The sequence below is a fragment of the Adiantum capillus-veneris genome, chromosome 18 (assembly GCF_014529385.1).
Source record: "Adiantum capillus-veneris isolate H3 chromosome 18, ASM1452938v2, whole genome shotgun sequence".
Classification (NCBI taxonomy): domain Eukaryota; kingdom Viridiplantae; phylum Streptophyta; class Polypodiopsida; order Polypodiales; family Pteridaceae; genus Adiantum; species Adiantum capillus-veneris.
Window position 1 is genome coordinate 67,991,890 of NC_140948.1, and position 11,762 is coordinate 68,003,651.

The following is an 11,762-nucleotide window of genomic DNA, read 5'->3' on the forward strand; positions in this document are numbered from 1 at the left end:
AGCATGCATCCTCTTGATAATAGGTTGCGCCTCTAGCTACCATGCCGACGCTCATCACATCTCTCTCTCTCTTGCTCGCGTACATATCCCATAGGAGGTAGCTTGAGAGCCAAGAAGTCTCTCTCTCTCTCTCTCTCTCTCTCTCTCTCTCTCTCTCTCTCTCTTTTGACCATCTAAAAATATACTTCTATTACATCTAAAGAAAGAGCATTACAAAATCGGTTCACTGCCTCTAGTCAAACATATTGAATCCCGTATGATCATCCGACTCCTCTTCAGGCTCCTTCTTTTCCTCTTTCTCCTCAACTGCACCTGCACCACCACCACCTCCTGCATTGAAAACAACGCCACCACCTCCACCCGCATGGACAGAAGAAAACTTCTCGTTTTCGGCTACACAGCAAGTCTATCCTGTCATCATCAGCTTCGGAACCAACTGAGCCAAGAATATTCTTGATGTTGACAGTGGAAGGCGAGGAGTTTCCCCCTGACAGCGCGAGCAAGTAAGCCGCGACTACCCACTCGCAGGCAATCAGGTCTCCCTCTCTCTCTCTCTCTCTCTCTCTCTCTCTCTCTCTCTCTCTCTCTCTCTCTCTCTCTCTCTCTCTCTCTCTCTCTCTCTCTCTCTCTCCCTCTCTCTCTCTCTCTCTCTCTCTCTCTCTCTCTCTCTCTCTCTCTCTCTCTCTCTCTACCAAAAAAAATAAAAAAAAAGCTGCTGAAACCAGTCCGCGCCGGTTTCAGCAGCTTTTTTTAAAAAAAAAATTGGTAGAGAGAGAGAGAGAGAGAGAGAGAGAGAGAGAGAGAGAGAGAGAGAGAGAGAGAGAGAGAGAGAGAGAGAGAGAGAGAGAGAGAGCAAGACTACGAGGAGGCGAGCTATGAAAGGAGTGCGCTGATCGCCTGCGAGCTGTGGGAGGAGTAAGACTGCGAGGAGTGCGTTGATTGCCTGCGAGCTGTGCGAGGAGTGCACCAGGGCGCCTCTCTCTCTATTTCTCTCTCTCTCTCTCTCTCTCTCTCTCTCTCTCTCTCTCTCTCTCTCTCTCTCTCTCTCTCTCTCTCTCTCTACCAAAAACTTAAAAAAAAAGCTGCTGAAACCAGTCCGCGCCAGCGCGAACTGGTTTCAACAGCTTTTTTCTTTTTTTAAAAAAGTTTTTGGTAGAGAGAGGTCAGTCATTGAGAAAGTGAGATTGGCAGTGCTATGAGCCAGATAGTGTTTGCGAGGGCAAAGCAAAACTAGAGAGTTATCATGGAAGGTAGTAGAAGCAGCAGCTCGAGGGTGGTGGCGGCGCTAGTGGTGACGGGCAGTCTTGCCGAGAAGGGGGAGGTAGAAATCTCGTGCAGGATAGTGCAAAGCAAGCTATTTCCGTGCGCAGGCTACCTTACAGGACCCATGTCAGCGCCTTCATTGACATCGACGTGCTGCGGTGGGGTGAAGTCACTGTACTCCCTCACCAAGGGGGTGAGAGCGTGAATTGTGTCACTGCTTGCGACTGCATCAAGCAATTGTCCGCATCTTTGGGCTCTGCACTCAAGAGCTCCAGTGTGTCCATCCTTCCTGGCCTATGCGGCATCAATCTCGGCTATGCGGTCAACACCTCCACCAACCGTGCCACGGTTCCTTAATGAATAGTCCTTGCGACTAACGATGCCGTCCTATATTATAACGCCTACTTATGCCGACCCCCGCCCTCCATGATGAGTACATTATCCCCCCAGATATCGTGATATTGACCCCCTACCAACCAAGCTGCAATAGGGTGTCAGCAACTAGCTTTGCTCCCCATTGCGGTTGAAGCTTTGCCCCTACTCTTACACTGCTGTACTTGCTTTTTGGTGAATAAAATCCGCCCACTTATTACAAATTCAAAAAGAGAGAGAGAGAGAGAGAGAGAGAGAGAGAGAGAGAGAGAGAGAGAGAGAGAGAGAGAGAGAGAGAGAGAGAGAGAGAGAGAGAGAGAGAGAGAGAGAGAGAGAGAGACTTGTGGAGCTTGCGATGGCTGCTGATATTTCAGAGAACGTGGTAGAGCTCAAAGCTCTGCTTGACCAAGCTACGCGATGTCGTCGTGACCTCATGTGCAGAGTCTTATATCCTCTGAGATATAGACAGTAGAAATGGTAGCAGCCTTGTCTCCGCAATATCAAGGGAAGGCCACATTACTTCATACCTCAAAAATTCAAAGATCATCAGCTCATTATAAAGCTTGTCTAGTTTTAGTTGGGATTAGGATGTTGAAAAGTAAAAGATCTAGATATCTCTCTTCAAAGGGCCTCCAAGGAGAAAATTGACGTTGATGTGGATTTTAAGTCAAGATCCTTGGAGTAGAAGGTCCGTGATATTGATGGCAAGAACTAGCGTCTGGGTGATTATTGTCTTGTTGTGTTGTGTTGTGTTTGTGTAAAGCTATTGTACCTGAGAAATGTAGTGTCAATGTTAGGCCTACTCGGATTAACATTAATTTGAAGAAGAGGGAGAGGGAACCTGGCAGTATCTTCATGAGAATGAAGAAAAGTCAAAGCTATGGAGTGATGATAAAGAACCCATGTCTAGGCTCATGCAAATAAGGAATTTTTTACTTTGTTGCAACTTTGTACTATAGAAATCCAAGAGCTTCATGGTAGGATAGGTGGTTTGGGGTGATGGTGAGAGTACATGGTAGTTCTAACTTCTTTTGGAGACGTCGCTAATGGTATAAGGTTTTATATTCTGGTATGGATGTAGATCCATCCACTTGATTGTTGATATAGTGGTCATGATTGGTCCAAAGAACTATTTTGATATGGAAGTAGATCCATCCACTTGATTGGTCTAGAGAGTTGGCATCAATGTTCCCAAGGAAAATCATACAAATTTCCCTTTATGGTAGATTCAAACCTAGGAAAGTTTTCCCACTAATCGGCATTTTTTTACAATTTAACTCTATTTTTTATAATTTCTCCAAGCGGATTTTCTCCCTCTCCATCTATTTTGATTTTTCAACATCCAATGCTCACCCAAAACATTTGTGAGAGAAACTAGTGATAAAATCAGCTCAAGGCTAAGCTAAGGCACACTTGTCTCGAACATTGGTTGGCATGGTAGCGGCATCAAACCTCCATTTTTTTAGAGAGAGAGAGAGAGAGAGAGAGAGAGAGAGAGAGAGAGTCGGCATGGGAGCGGCATGAAACCTCCAAAAACTAAAAAAAAAGCCCAAAAAAATCAAATAAACTATTATGTGACTGCAATGTTGATAGAATGTCACATGAGATGTTGTTTATAAAACAAAGCTCAATGTTTGTGAGAAAGTAGCTCGGTTTTTTCTTTGCTCGAGAATGTTCGCTTGCCGTTTGGTAAGACTCATCTATTTGGGGGTTCGTTGGAATCCATTTTACCTTGTGGTTGTTCGTTGTATTTGGCATTGTTCCTCAGAGTGGGTTCTCCTTCTAATTCTACTCTAACCGTAGGAGGAATTGAAAGAATTCAAGAGATGGTGCAGTAACAGTAGGTTTATTGGTTCCCTTTTGGACCCACTTCTTCCTGATTATTGGTTGTTTCATTGATGCTGCTCGTTTGGGAACCCGTACTTGTCCCTGCTTTGTTTGTGTTTGAAGAGACTGCTTTGGGATCCACCTTGTCTTTGTGTGAGTCTTCAGTGGTCTTTGCTTCAGATCTTGTACTCTTGGTTGGCAACGAGATTCAGACTTTGGAAGTTGACAATCTAACCATTTTGGAATCAGTCAACTTCTTTGAAACCCAAATCTGAGTTACGAAAGCTTGCGACTTTGTGTTTTTTAAGATGTTCTTGCAAGCTTCAATTGTTTTTCTGTTGGCATTGGATCTTGTGATTTTTCATCAGAGATCTTCATCTTCTTGATCCATACCTGCTTTTGGCCAATTTGTCTCTTTAGTATCCTGATTTGTCGAACTTTTTGGTTCTGACCTGTTGTTCTTTCCTTTTGGCCTTTTTTGGTTGTTACGAAGCTGCTAGTGATGGTGATGACTTGAGTGGTTGGTAGGGAATGTCATAAGAATCATCACTATCGCTACTATCCTCAACAAGGCTACATTCTAACACTTTCCCTTTGTGGTTTGGCTGGTTATGGAATGTTACTATTTGCTTGCCCTTGGGTTGTTGTTTCTGGGATGACTTAGGTATCCACTTGATTAGAGCATTGGTAGCTCGTTGACATGGCTGTGTTCTTCTTGGTTGAGTCTTTCTTCATGTATGGGAGGTGTATGAGGATGCTTGTTGTGCGATTGTGTTTCCATCGAGGATTTTGGAATCTACTTTTGATGCACTTTATTCTTGTAGCGGCGATGACATTGTTTCCTGGGTCTTTGATATGGACAATCATAAAACCGCACATTAGTTAAAGTTTCATGCTTATTGTTGTTGGGTCATTCGGATTTCCGTTGTTAGCATCTTCTTGAAGTGCCAAGTGTTCTACAGAGTCGTAGAGCTCGTCTTCTTATTCGTTTTCGTTTTCCTGAATCACACTCAGTGAAAAGTAAGGAACGATATAATAGCCATTTTCATCACAAAACTTCGTTGTTGGATCATCTTGAATAGCGCACACATGTAGAGTAGCCAAGATGTGTTCCCATTCAAGTGGATTTGATTCTTCCTCAGGAACGAGTTTTGGGATGTAATCCGTATTTCAATTTCCCTTTCTAGGATGCCTTCCTCTCCCTTTAAGCTTCCGCATTATGAAGCTCCACGCATCCACAGTTCTTTAGGATTACCCAACCATGCTGGAAGTTCTGATCCTGCTACAATAACGGAATCAAACTCCTCCATAGGTGTTCTTGTCACATCCCTGTTCTTATGGGCCTTCAAATTTATCCTTGTTGTGGTTCCATATGTCTCAAGTAGATATAGTCATCATAACCCCAGTCTTGGACCATTTTCAGTTGTCTCATGAATGGTCTTCCTAGAATGATATTATAATTGTTCTTCTTGCCAAAGTCAACCATAGAAAAGGTTTGCTCATATTCAATTCCACAAAAAGTAACAATTGCTTTTTCTAGCAGTCCTATGGGCCTTTCCATGTGTCCGTCTGCAAGGTGCAGTTTCATCCTACTAGCCCTCATTGCTGGTTTTTCCCATTTTTGTCTAGACTGCTTTTGTTGCGATGGCAACACCAGCTCCACTGTCAAGGATTGCCATGGCTTTTACACCTTGAAATTCCACAAGAAGAGTGGTGTTCCCATCTTCTCCCTCATAATACTCTCTAACCTTGTTTAGTGGCACTGTGTCTAATGTTTAACTGAGGCATTTCCAACTCTCTGATCCCTTCCTCGATTTGAGTCATTGGTTTTTTAACACCAAATTTCTCTTGACATTTTCCCACAGTAGCCCACATGTTTGGTCGTATTCTGAGAAGCTCGGCTAACATTATCATACAGTTGACTGGTGTCGACAAAATGTCTATCAGTCCTTTTGAATCGATGACCTTGTTGGGAGACAGTCTCTATGATGGGACTGCAACAACCTCTGACTTGGCCTCGTGCTCTCTCGTGTAGGACGATAGCGTTCTTAATGAATGGGGTTGAGTATCCATAGACTATAAAAATCCTTTGTCTTTCCAATATGATTCCACTTCTAGATTCATTTGACATCCAGCCTTAAATTCCTCTGTTGGTGAAAGAGACACTCCTCTTCCATCACCGTTTGGTTTACTTGTCTACTTATCTCACTTGCTTCATTGGCCTCTCTGACTTGTTTCCACAATTTATCAAGACCATCTATTTCTTTACATCTGTCAGGTATAGCCATGTAAAATCCCTCGGAAGAGTTATCTGTGGTATTCAACACTATCCTTGGTTCTAATGCGGGTCCTTGAGATTTTGTATGTTCTCATGACTAGAATTTGGCTCTTTTCGTTCTTGGTTTGGTGGGACTATTCGTGATCACATCCTTAGGTTTTCCAACTAGTGGTTCTAGGCAAGCTTGGGTTGTTTGAATCATTTTCTTGCACATTTCAAGCCTACTTTCATTTTCTAGTTCCGCATATGGATATGTCATCCAATCATGTTCTTGGGTTTGGTTGTTTTTTAGCCGTGTTTCATAGGCTTTAAGGAGGGCATCTAATGACTCATTAACCTTCTCAACCAATATTGATCCTCTGAACTAGCACTTCTCGGTTTCCCATCTGTTGAATGTGATTCAAGACAATAGGCATTCATTTGAGTGATCTCCATCTGAGGACATTGTTTGACAAGTGGTTGCCACGACTTTTGTGACAATCTATCTCTAGTTGAGGACCTTCGTCTTGCAATTCCTCTTGGTTGTAAACATGTTCTAAACTTGCTAAGCCTCTATTAGCAATGAACCGCAATGTCCTTTCATCCATCTCGTAGCTTCTTTCTTCAAGTCAAAACACACGAGGTGGAGGTTGTACCGGCCTCACGATTCCATGTGTTTCTCTCATCTTCTGTCGCTTCGAAGGGCAGTACCCACTTTGGTTGTTATAATACATTGTAGCTGGTACTAGCATTTATTTATTAAATTATTCCATCATCGGCAAGAAGAGTGGTGTTCCCATCTTCTCCCTCATAATACTCTCTAACCTTGTTTAGTGGCACTGTGTCTAATGTTTAACTGAGGCATTTCCAACTCTCTGATCCCTTCCTCGATTTGAGTCATTGGTTTTTTAACAAGAAGAGTGGTGTTCCCATCTTCTCCCTCATAATACTCTCTAACCTTGTTTAGTGGCACTGTGTCTAATGTTTAACTGAGGCATTTCCAACTCTCTGATCCCTTCCTCGATTTGAGTCATTGGTTTTTTAACACCAAATTTCTCTTGACATTTTCCCACAGTAGCCCACATGTTTGGTCGTATTCTGAGAAGCTCGGCTAACATTATCATACAGTTGACTGGTGTCGACAAAATGTCTATCAGTCCTTTTGAATCGATGACCTTGTTGGGAGACAGTCTCTATGATGGGACTGCAACAACCTCTGACTTGGCCTCGTGCTCTCTCGTGTAGGACGATAGCGTTCTTAATGAATGGGGTTGAGTATCCATAGACTATAAAAATCCTTTGTCTTTCCAATATGATTCCACTTCTAGATTCATTTGACATCCAGCCTTAAATTCCTCTGTTGGTGAAAGAGACACTCCTCTTCCATCACCGTTTGGTTTACTTGTCTACTTATCTCACTTGCTTCATTGGCCTCTCTGACTTGTTTCCACAATTTATCAAGACCATCTATTTCTTTACATCTGTCAGGTATAGCCATGTAAAATCCCTCGGAAGAGTTATCTGTGGTATTCAACACTATCCTTGGTTCTAATGCGGGTCCTTGAGATTTTGTATGTTCTCATGACTAGAATTTGGCTCTTTTCGTTCTTGGTTTGGTGGGACTATTCGTGATCACATCCTTAGGTTTTCCAACTAGTGGTTCTAGGCAAGCTTGGGTTGTTTGAATCATTTTCTTGCACATTTCAAGCCTACTTTCATTTTCTAGTTCCGCATATGGATATGTCATCCAATCATGTTCTTGGGTTTGGTTGTTTTTTAGCCGTGTTTCATAGGCTTTAAGGAGGGCATCTAATGACTCATTAACCTTCTCAACCAATATTGATCCTCTGAACTAGCACTTCTCGGTTTCCCATCTGTTGAATGTGATTCAAGACAATAGGCATTCATTTGAGTGATCTCCATCTGAGGACATTGTTTGACAAGTGGTTGCCACGACTTTTGTGACAATCTATCTCTAGTTGAGGACCTTCGTCTTGCAATTCCTCTTGGTTGTAAACATGTTCTAAACTTGCTAAGCCTCTATTAGCAATGAACCGCAATGTCCTTTCATCCATCTCGTAGCTTCTTTCTTCAAGTCAAAACACACGAGGTGGAGGTTGTACCGGCCTCACGATTCCATGTGTTTCTCTCATCTTCTGTCGCTTCGAAGGGCAGTACCCACTTTGGTTGTTATAATACATTGTAGCTGGTACTAGCATTTATTTATTAAATTATTCCATCATCGGCGTGTATCTCATGTATTCTAGCACCTGGAAGTGGAGGTTGTTGTCCTAAGACAAGCTGTGGTCTTATAACTCCCACTGGACCTGGTGCATTTCCCATAGCGTATCTAGGTGGAGTAGGTGTTACTGGTATAGGTTGTACATACCTCTCCTTAGCATATTCCATGCCATAGTAACACTCTTCCCTCGTATGGTTTGTCCATTTTCTCTCAATTTCGCACCAATTCGTTTAGCTTCTTTGATCAATTCGTTTAGCGTCAAGCTCTTTATCATCTGCAAATTTTTTTGAAGACCCACGTGCCTCATGCCTTGGATAAAGATCAGCATTAACCATGCTTGCGTAGGTAGTTCTGCTCTTGGACATAACTTGACATATCTTTTGAGCCGTAATGTCGCTTTGCGTACTGATTCACCCTCTTTTTGTTTGAATCTGTGGATATGCAAGATCGTATTATGAGCTATGGCTTTCTGCACAAATTTTTGATGAATTCCTCAAACATCTTGTAAAGAGTCTCAAAATCCCATCTTTCCACTGAGTCAAACCATGTAGCCACGTCATCTTCTAGAGTCAGTCCAAATCTTGCAAACTGTGTCGCAAAATACAAAACTTCCTCTGCTCTAATTACTCTTCTGAAAGCCACTACGTGATCTCTCGGATCTTTATCTCTTGAGTATCACCTATTTATCCATTTTTGGATTTGGGATGGTCTAACTCGTGGATTATCTACAAGTCTAACCATAGACTCTCCCAATCTTTCTCTTGCTTCATGCCTTCTACCATGCCTAGGTTCTTCTTTGATGGGACTAGCCGTTTTGTTGGGAATTGGTCCTTGAGAAAGCATGTCTGCCCTCTCTGTGATCACTTCATCTTTCATTATCGCTCTAGAAGGGAATCCAGGTGGCTCCCTCTTTGGAATTCTCATGTTTGGTGGAGGTATTCGTGGTCCTTCATTGTCCAAATATCCCTATAAAAGCCATGTTCTATGGTTGCATCTGGGTATAGCCATGGTGGCAATGTAGCAAACCACTCGACCACCAACAACTAATTTAATCTACAATTCCTAACTAAATCTACCTAGTCGTAGACCCTCGGCAAGACACACGTTTCCTGGCTATCCACTTGATCGCGGAATACCCTCTTCCGGATCTACTTAAGAAAAATGCTTTCTTTAGCCGAAACTAAAGCAAGCAACCATCACACCAGTGTTAGTAGAAATACCTACCTAAGTCCTTGTATCCCCGGCAAGGGTGCCAATGTTGCGAGAGTGAATCACACCACCTATAAAGTGCATGCAACAAAACCTATATCAACATAATGTCAATCGAGGACACAGATGACACGATAGGCACACAAAGGAAATCCTTTAGCTTGTCAGGCTGAGACCATCCTACACATACAACACTCTGGAAGGCCAACTAAACCACAACCTAGAATCTCACTGCTCTCGACTACACCACTAACCCACATACACACCAACGGAAGGATACTGGCACTAAACCATACCAGAATTGTACGAAACTTAAGAAACACGATTCCTTCACTAGGATAGACCTGTCCCTAAGACTCTATACACAAAACCCTAGATCTAAATCTATCTGTAGAAAATGCGTATAAAGACAGTGGAATTTTGAAAGTGATTGAAACTAAAGTCTATGAGTACCTATGTGTAGCTTATATCGCTACGATTCTAACAACTACTTGTATGCCAAAAAGAGGCATCATTTGATATACTTACGATCGCAAATAGCTTGTAGATGCACGAGCACGTTTGCTCTGTTCCGTGAGGAATGCTTGGCATTGTCGCATACCTCTTGCTGAGGCTAACACGATGGTGAAATAGGATCTCCAATGTGATGAACGAGCGAGAAGTATAACTAGGATGAAGCTCATGCTCTCTCTCTTCCTCTCTCACACACAGTCGACGACAGCTTAAAACTTATGATTATGATAAAGTTGTTCTTTACAAAAGTGATCTAGGTACCTTATATACTAAGGCTACCTTAAGTTAACCAAAAATACAGTTTGAGGGGTCAAATGGCTTTATATGTACAATCTGGAAGTGCCATTGCACCCCGGATTCTGCAACTAAACTGCCTACATATTACAATTGATGTTTCTAACCATAATTCGTAGCATTTCATAACTCTCAGAGAATAAGGATTTGGTACAGAAATTGAGTTATGTCGTGCTATTGACCCTCCGATCAACAAAGTCTTATCTGCTAAATGTCCAGTGTCAGTGGAAATTGTTGATTTCCCTTGCATGCGAAAACACTTTTTGTCGTTGTTGGCTGCACAGCTTGGGAAGGTGATTAGTCCCCGAACTTGGATGCAAATACAAACAGGTTTTGCATTGTTTGGGATACTGATAAACCAACAATTGAATGCATTATGGGACCATCACTTTGTACGATTTGCAAATGAACATGCAATGGTCAGGTGGATAATGAGTCTAGAAATGCAATTTGACATAAAGGCATTTCATAACCCAATCTACTTTTTGAGTGTGCAAAACATTTCATCCACTTGGATATCCCAAATATCTGACAATATCATTTGAAGGAACAATCACACCCTTGACAACACCAGCTGATGCCAATTGCAAGAATTAATTGATGAAAGCTTTGATTTGCAAAAATTGACTTTAAGACTAGTAGCAAGCCCATACATTTCCAAACTATCTATAATCACTTGGACATCAACCCGTTTATTGCAAGGCATAAACGAAGAGTCATTTTCATAAGCTTGCCCAATGAAATTTTGACCCAATGGTAATTGAAAGCCATAAATACGACCAGTAAAAAGTGATCAAGATACATCAACAAGAGGTGACTGGCAATAGCATACAACAAGGCACTAAGGGGGCAGCCTTGCTTAACTTGGAATTAGGGTTGTAGGGAAACACACACATCTTGGAGAAGACAAAGAAGCTCAAGGCACAAAACAAAGAGTATGTATTGCTTAGTGCACAATGAAAGATAAGCTAGCCCTAGGATGATGGGCACATATACAATGCACGGGGAAAAAAAACTCCTAGTAAGAGAAACAATGCTCAATGGTCCTAAGTGTGTTTACACACATCACTACCACATATGTATGGTACAAAATCCCCCCTAGGAGTGATGCGGTGAACAAGAGCTGGCCCATATTGTATAGGGAAGTTCCATGCCCTGAGAACATGATCACTCCACAAAGGGGAGTAAGCCCAAAGCTTTGGAAAAAGCTTCAAACTTCTCATGAGACAATTCCTTTGTGAAAAGATATACAAGGTTGTCCTGTGTTGGCACATAAACGTCTTTCTCTGACATGGTGGTATTGCACCTCAATGTGCTTTGTGCAACCATGGAAACTTGGGCGCCTTGCAGCTGCCAATGTGGTTTGACTGTGAGTGTAGATGATGCTAGTAGTGTCATGTCCAACACCCAGATCAACCATAAGGTGTCTAAGCCATACACACTCAATTATAGTTGCACGAAGACTTCCCTATACTCAGCCTCACAACTGGAAGTGTCCACAGTAGGTTGCTTTTGGCTCACCCATGATATGCATGAACTACCAAGCATGAAACAAAAACCACTTGTGGACACTCGCATGTCATAGCAACCAGCCCAATCCGAGTCCAAAAATCATGTAAATCTGGCGGCAATGATCCCCCCTTGTGATAAAACAACCCAAGATGTAAAGTTCCACTCAAGTAGCAAAAGATCCTCTTGATAGGCTGCGAATGCTTAGACCGTGGGCTATGCATAAATTTACTGACCTGTGAGACTATAAACCGAATATTAGGCCTCGTGTTGCAT

At 42.3% G+C, this 11,762-nt stretch overlaps 2 pseudogenes; one reads left to right on the forward strand and one right to left on the reverse strand.

Annotated features, from left to right (window-relative positions):
* Window positions 1-232: 232 nt before the first annotated feature.
* LOC147435831 (uncharacterized) lies at window positions 233-1,702 on the reverse strand (annotated as a pseudogene).
* A 288-nt stretch (window positions 1,703-1,990) lies between these two features.
* Window positions 1,991-2,594, forward strand: LOC147435832 (uncharacterized; annotated as a pseudogene).
* The last annotated feature ends 9,168 nt before the right edge of the window (window positions 2,595-11,762 follow it).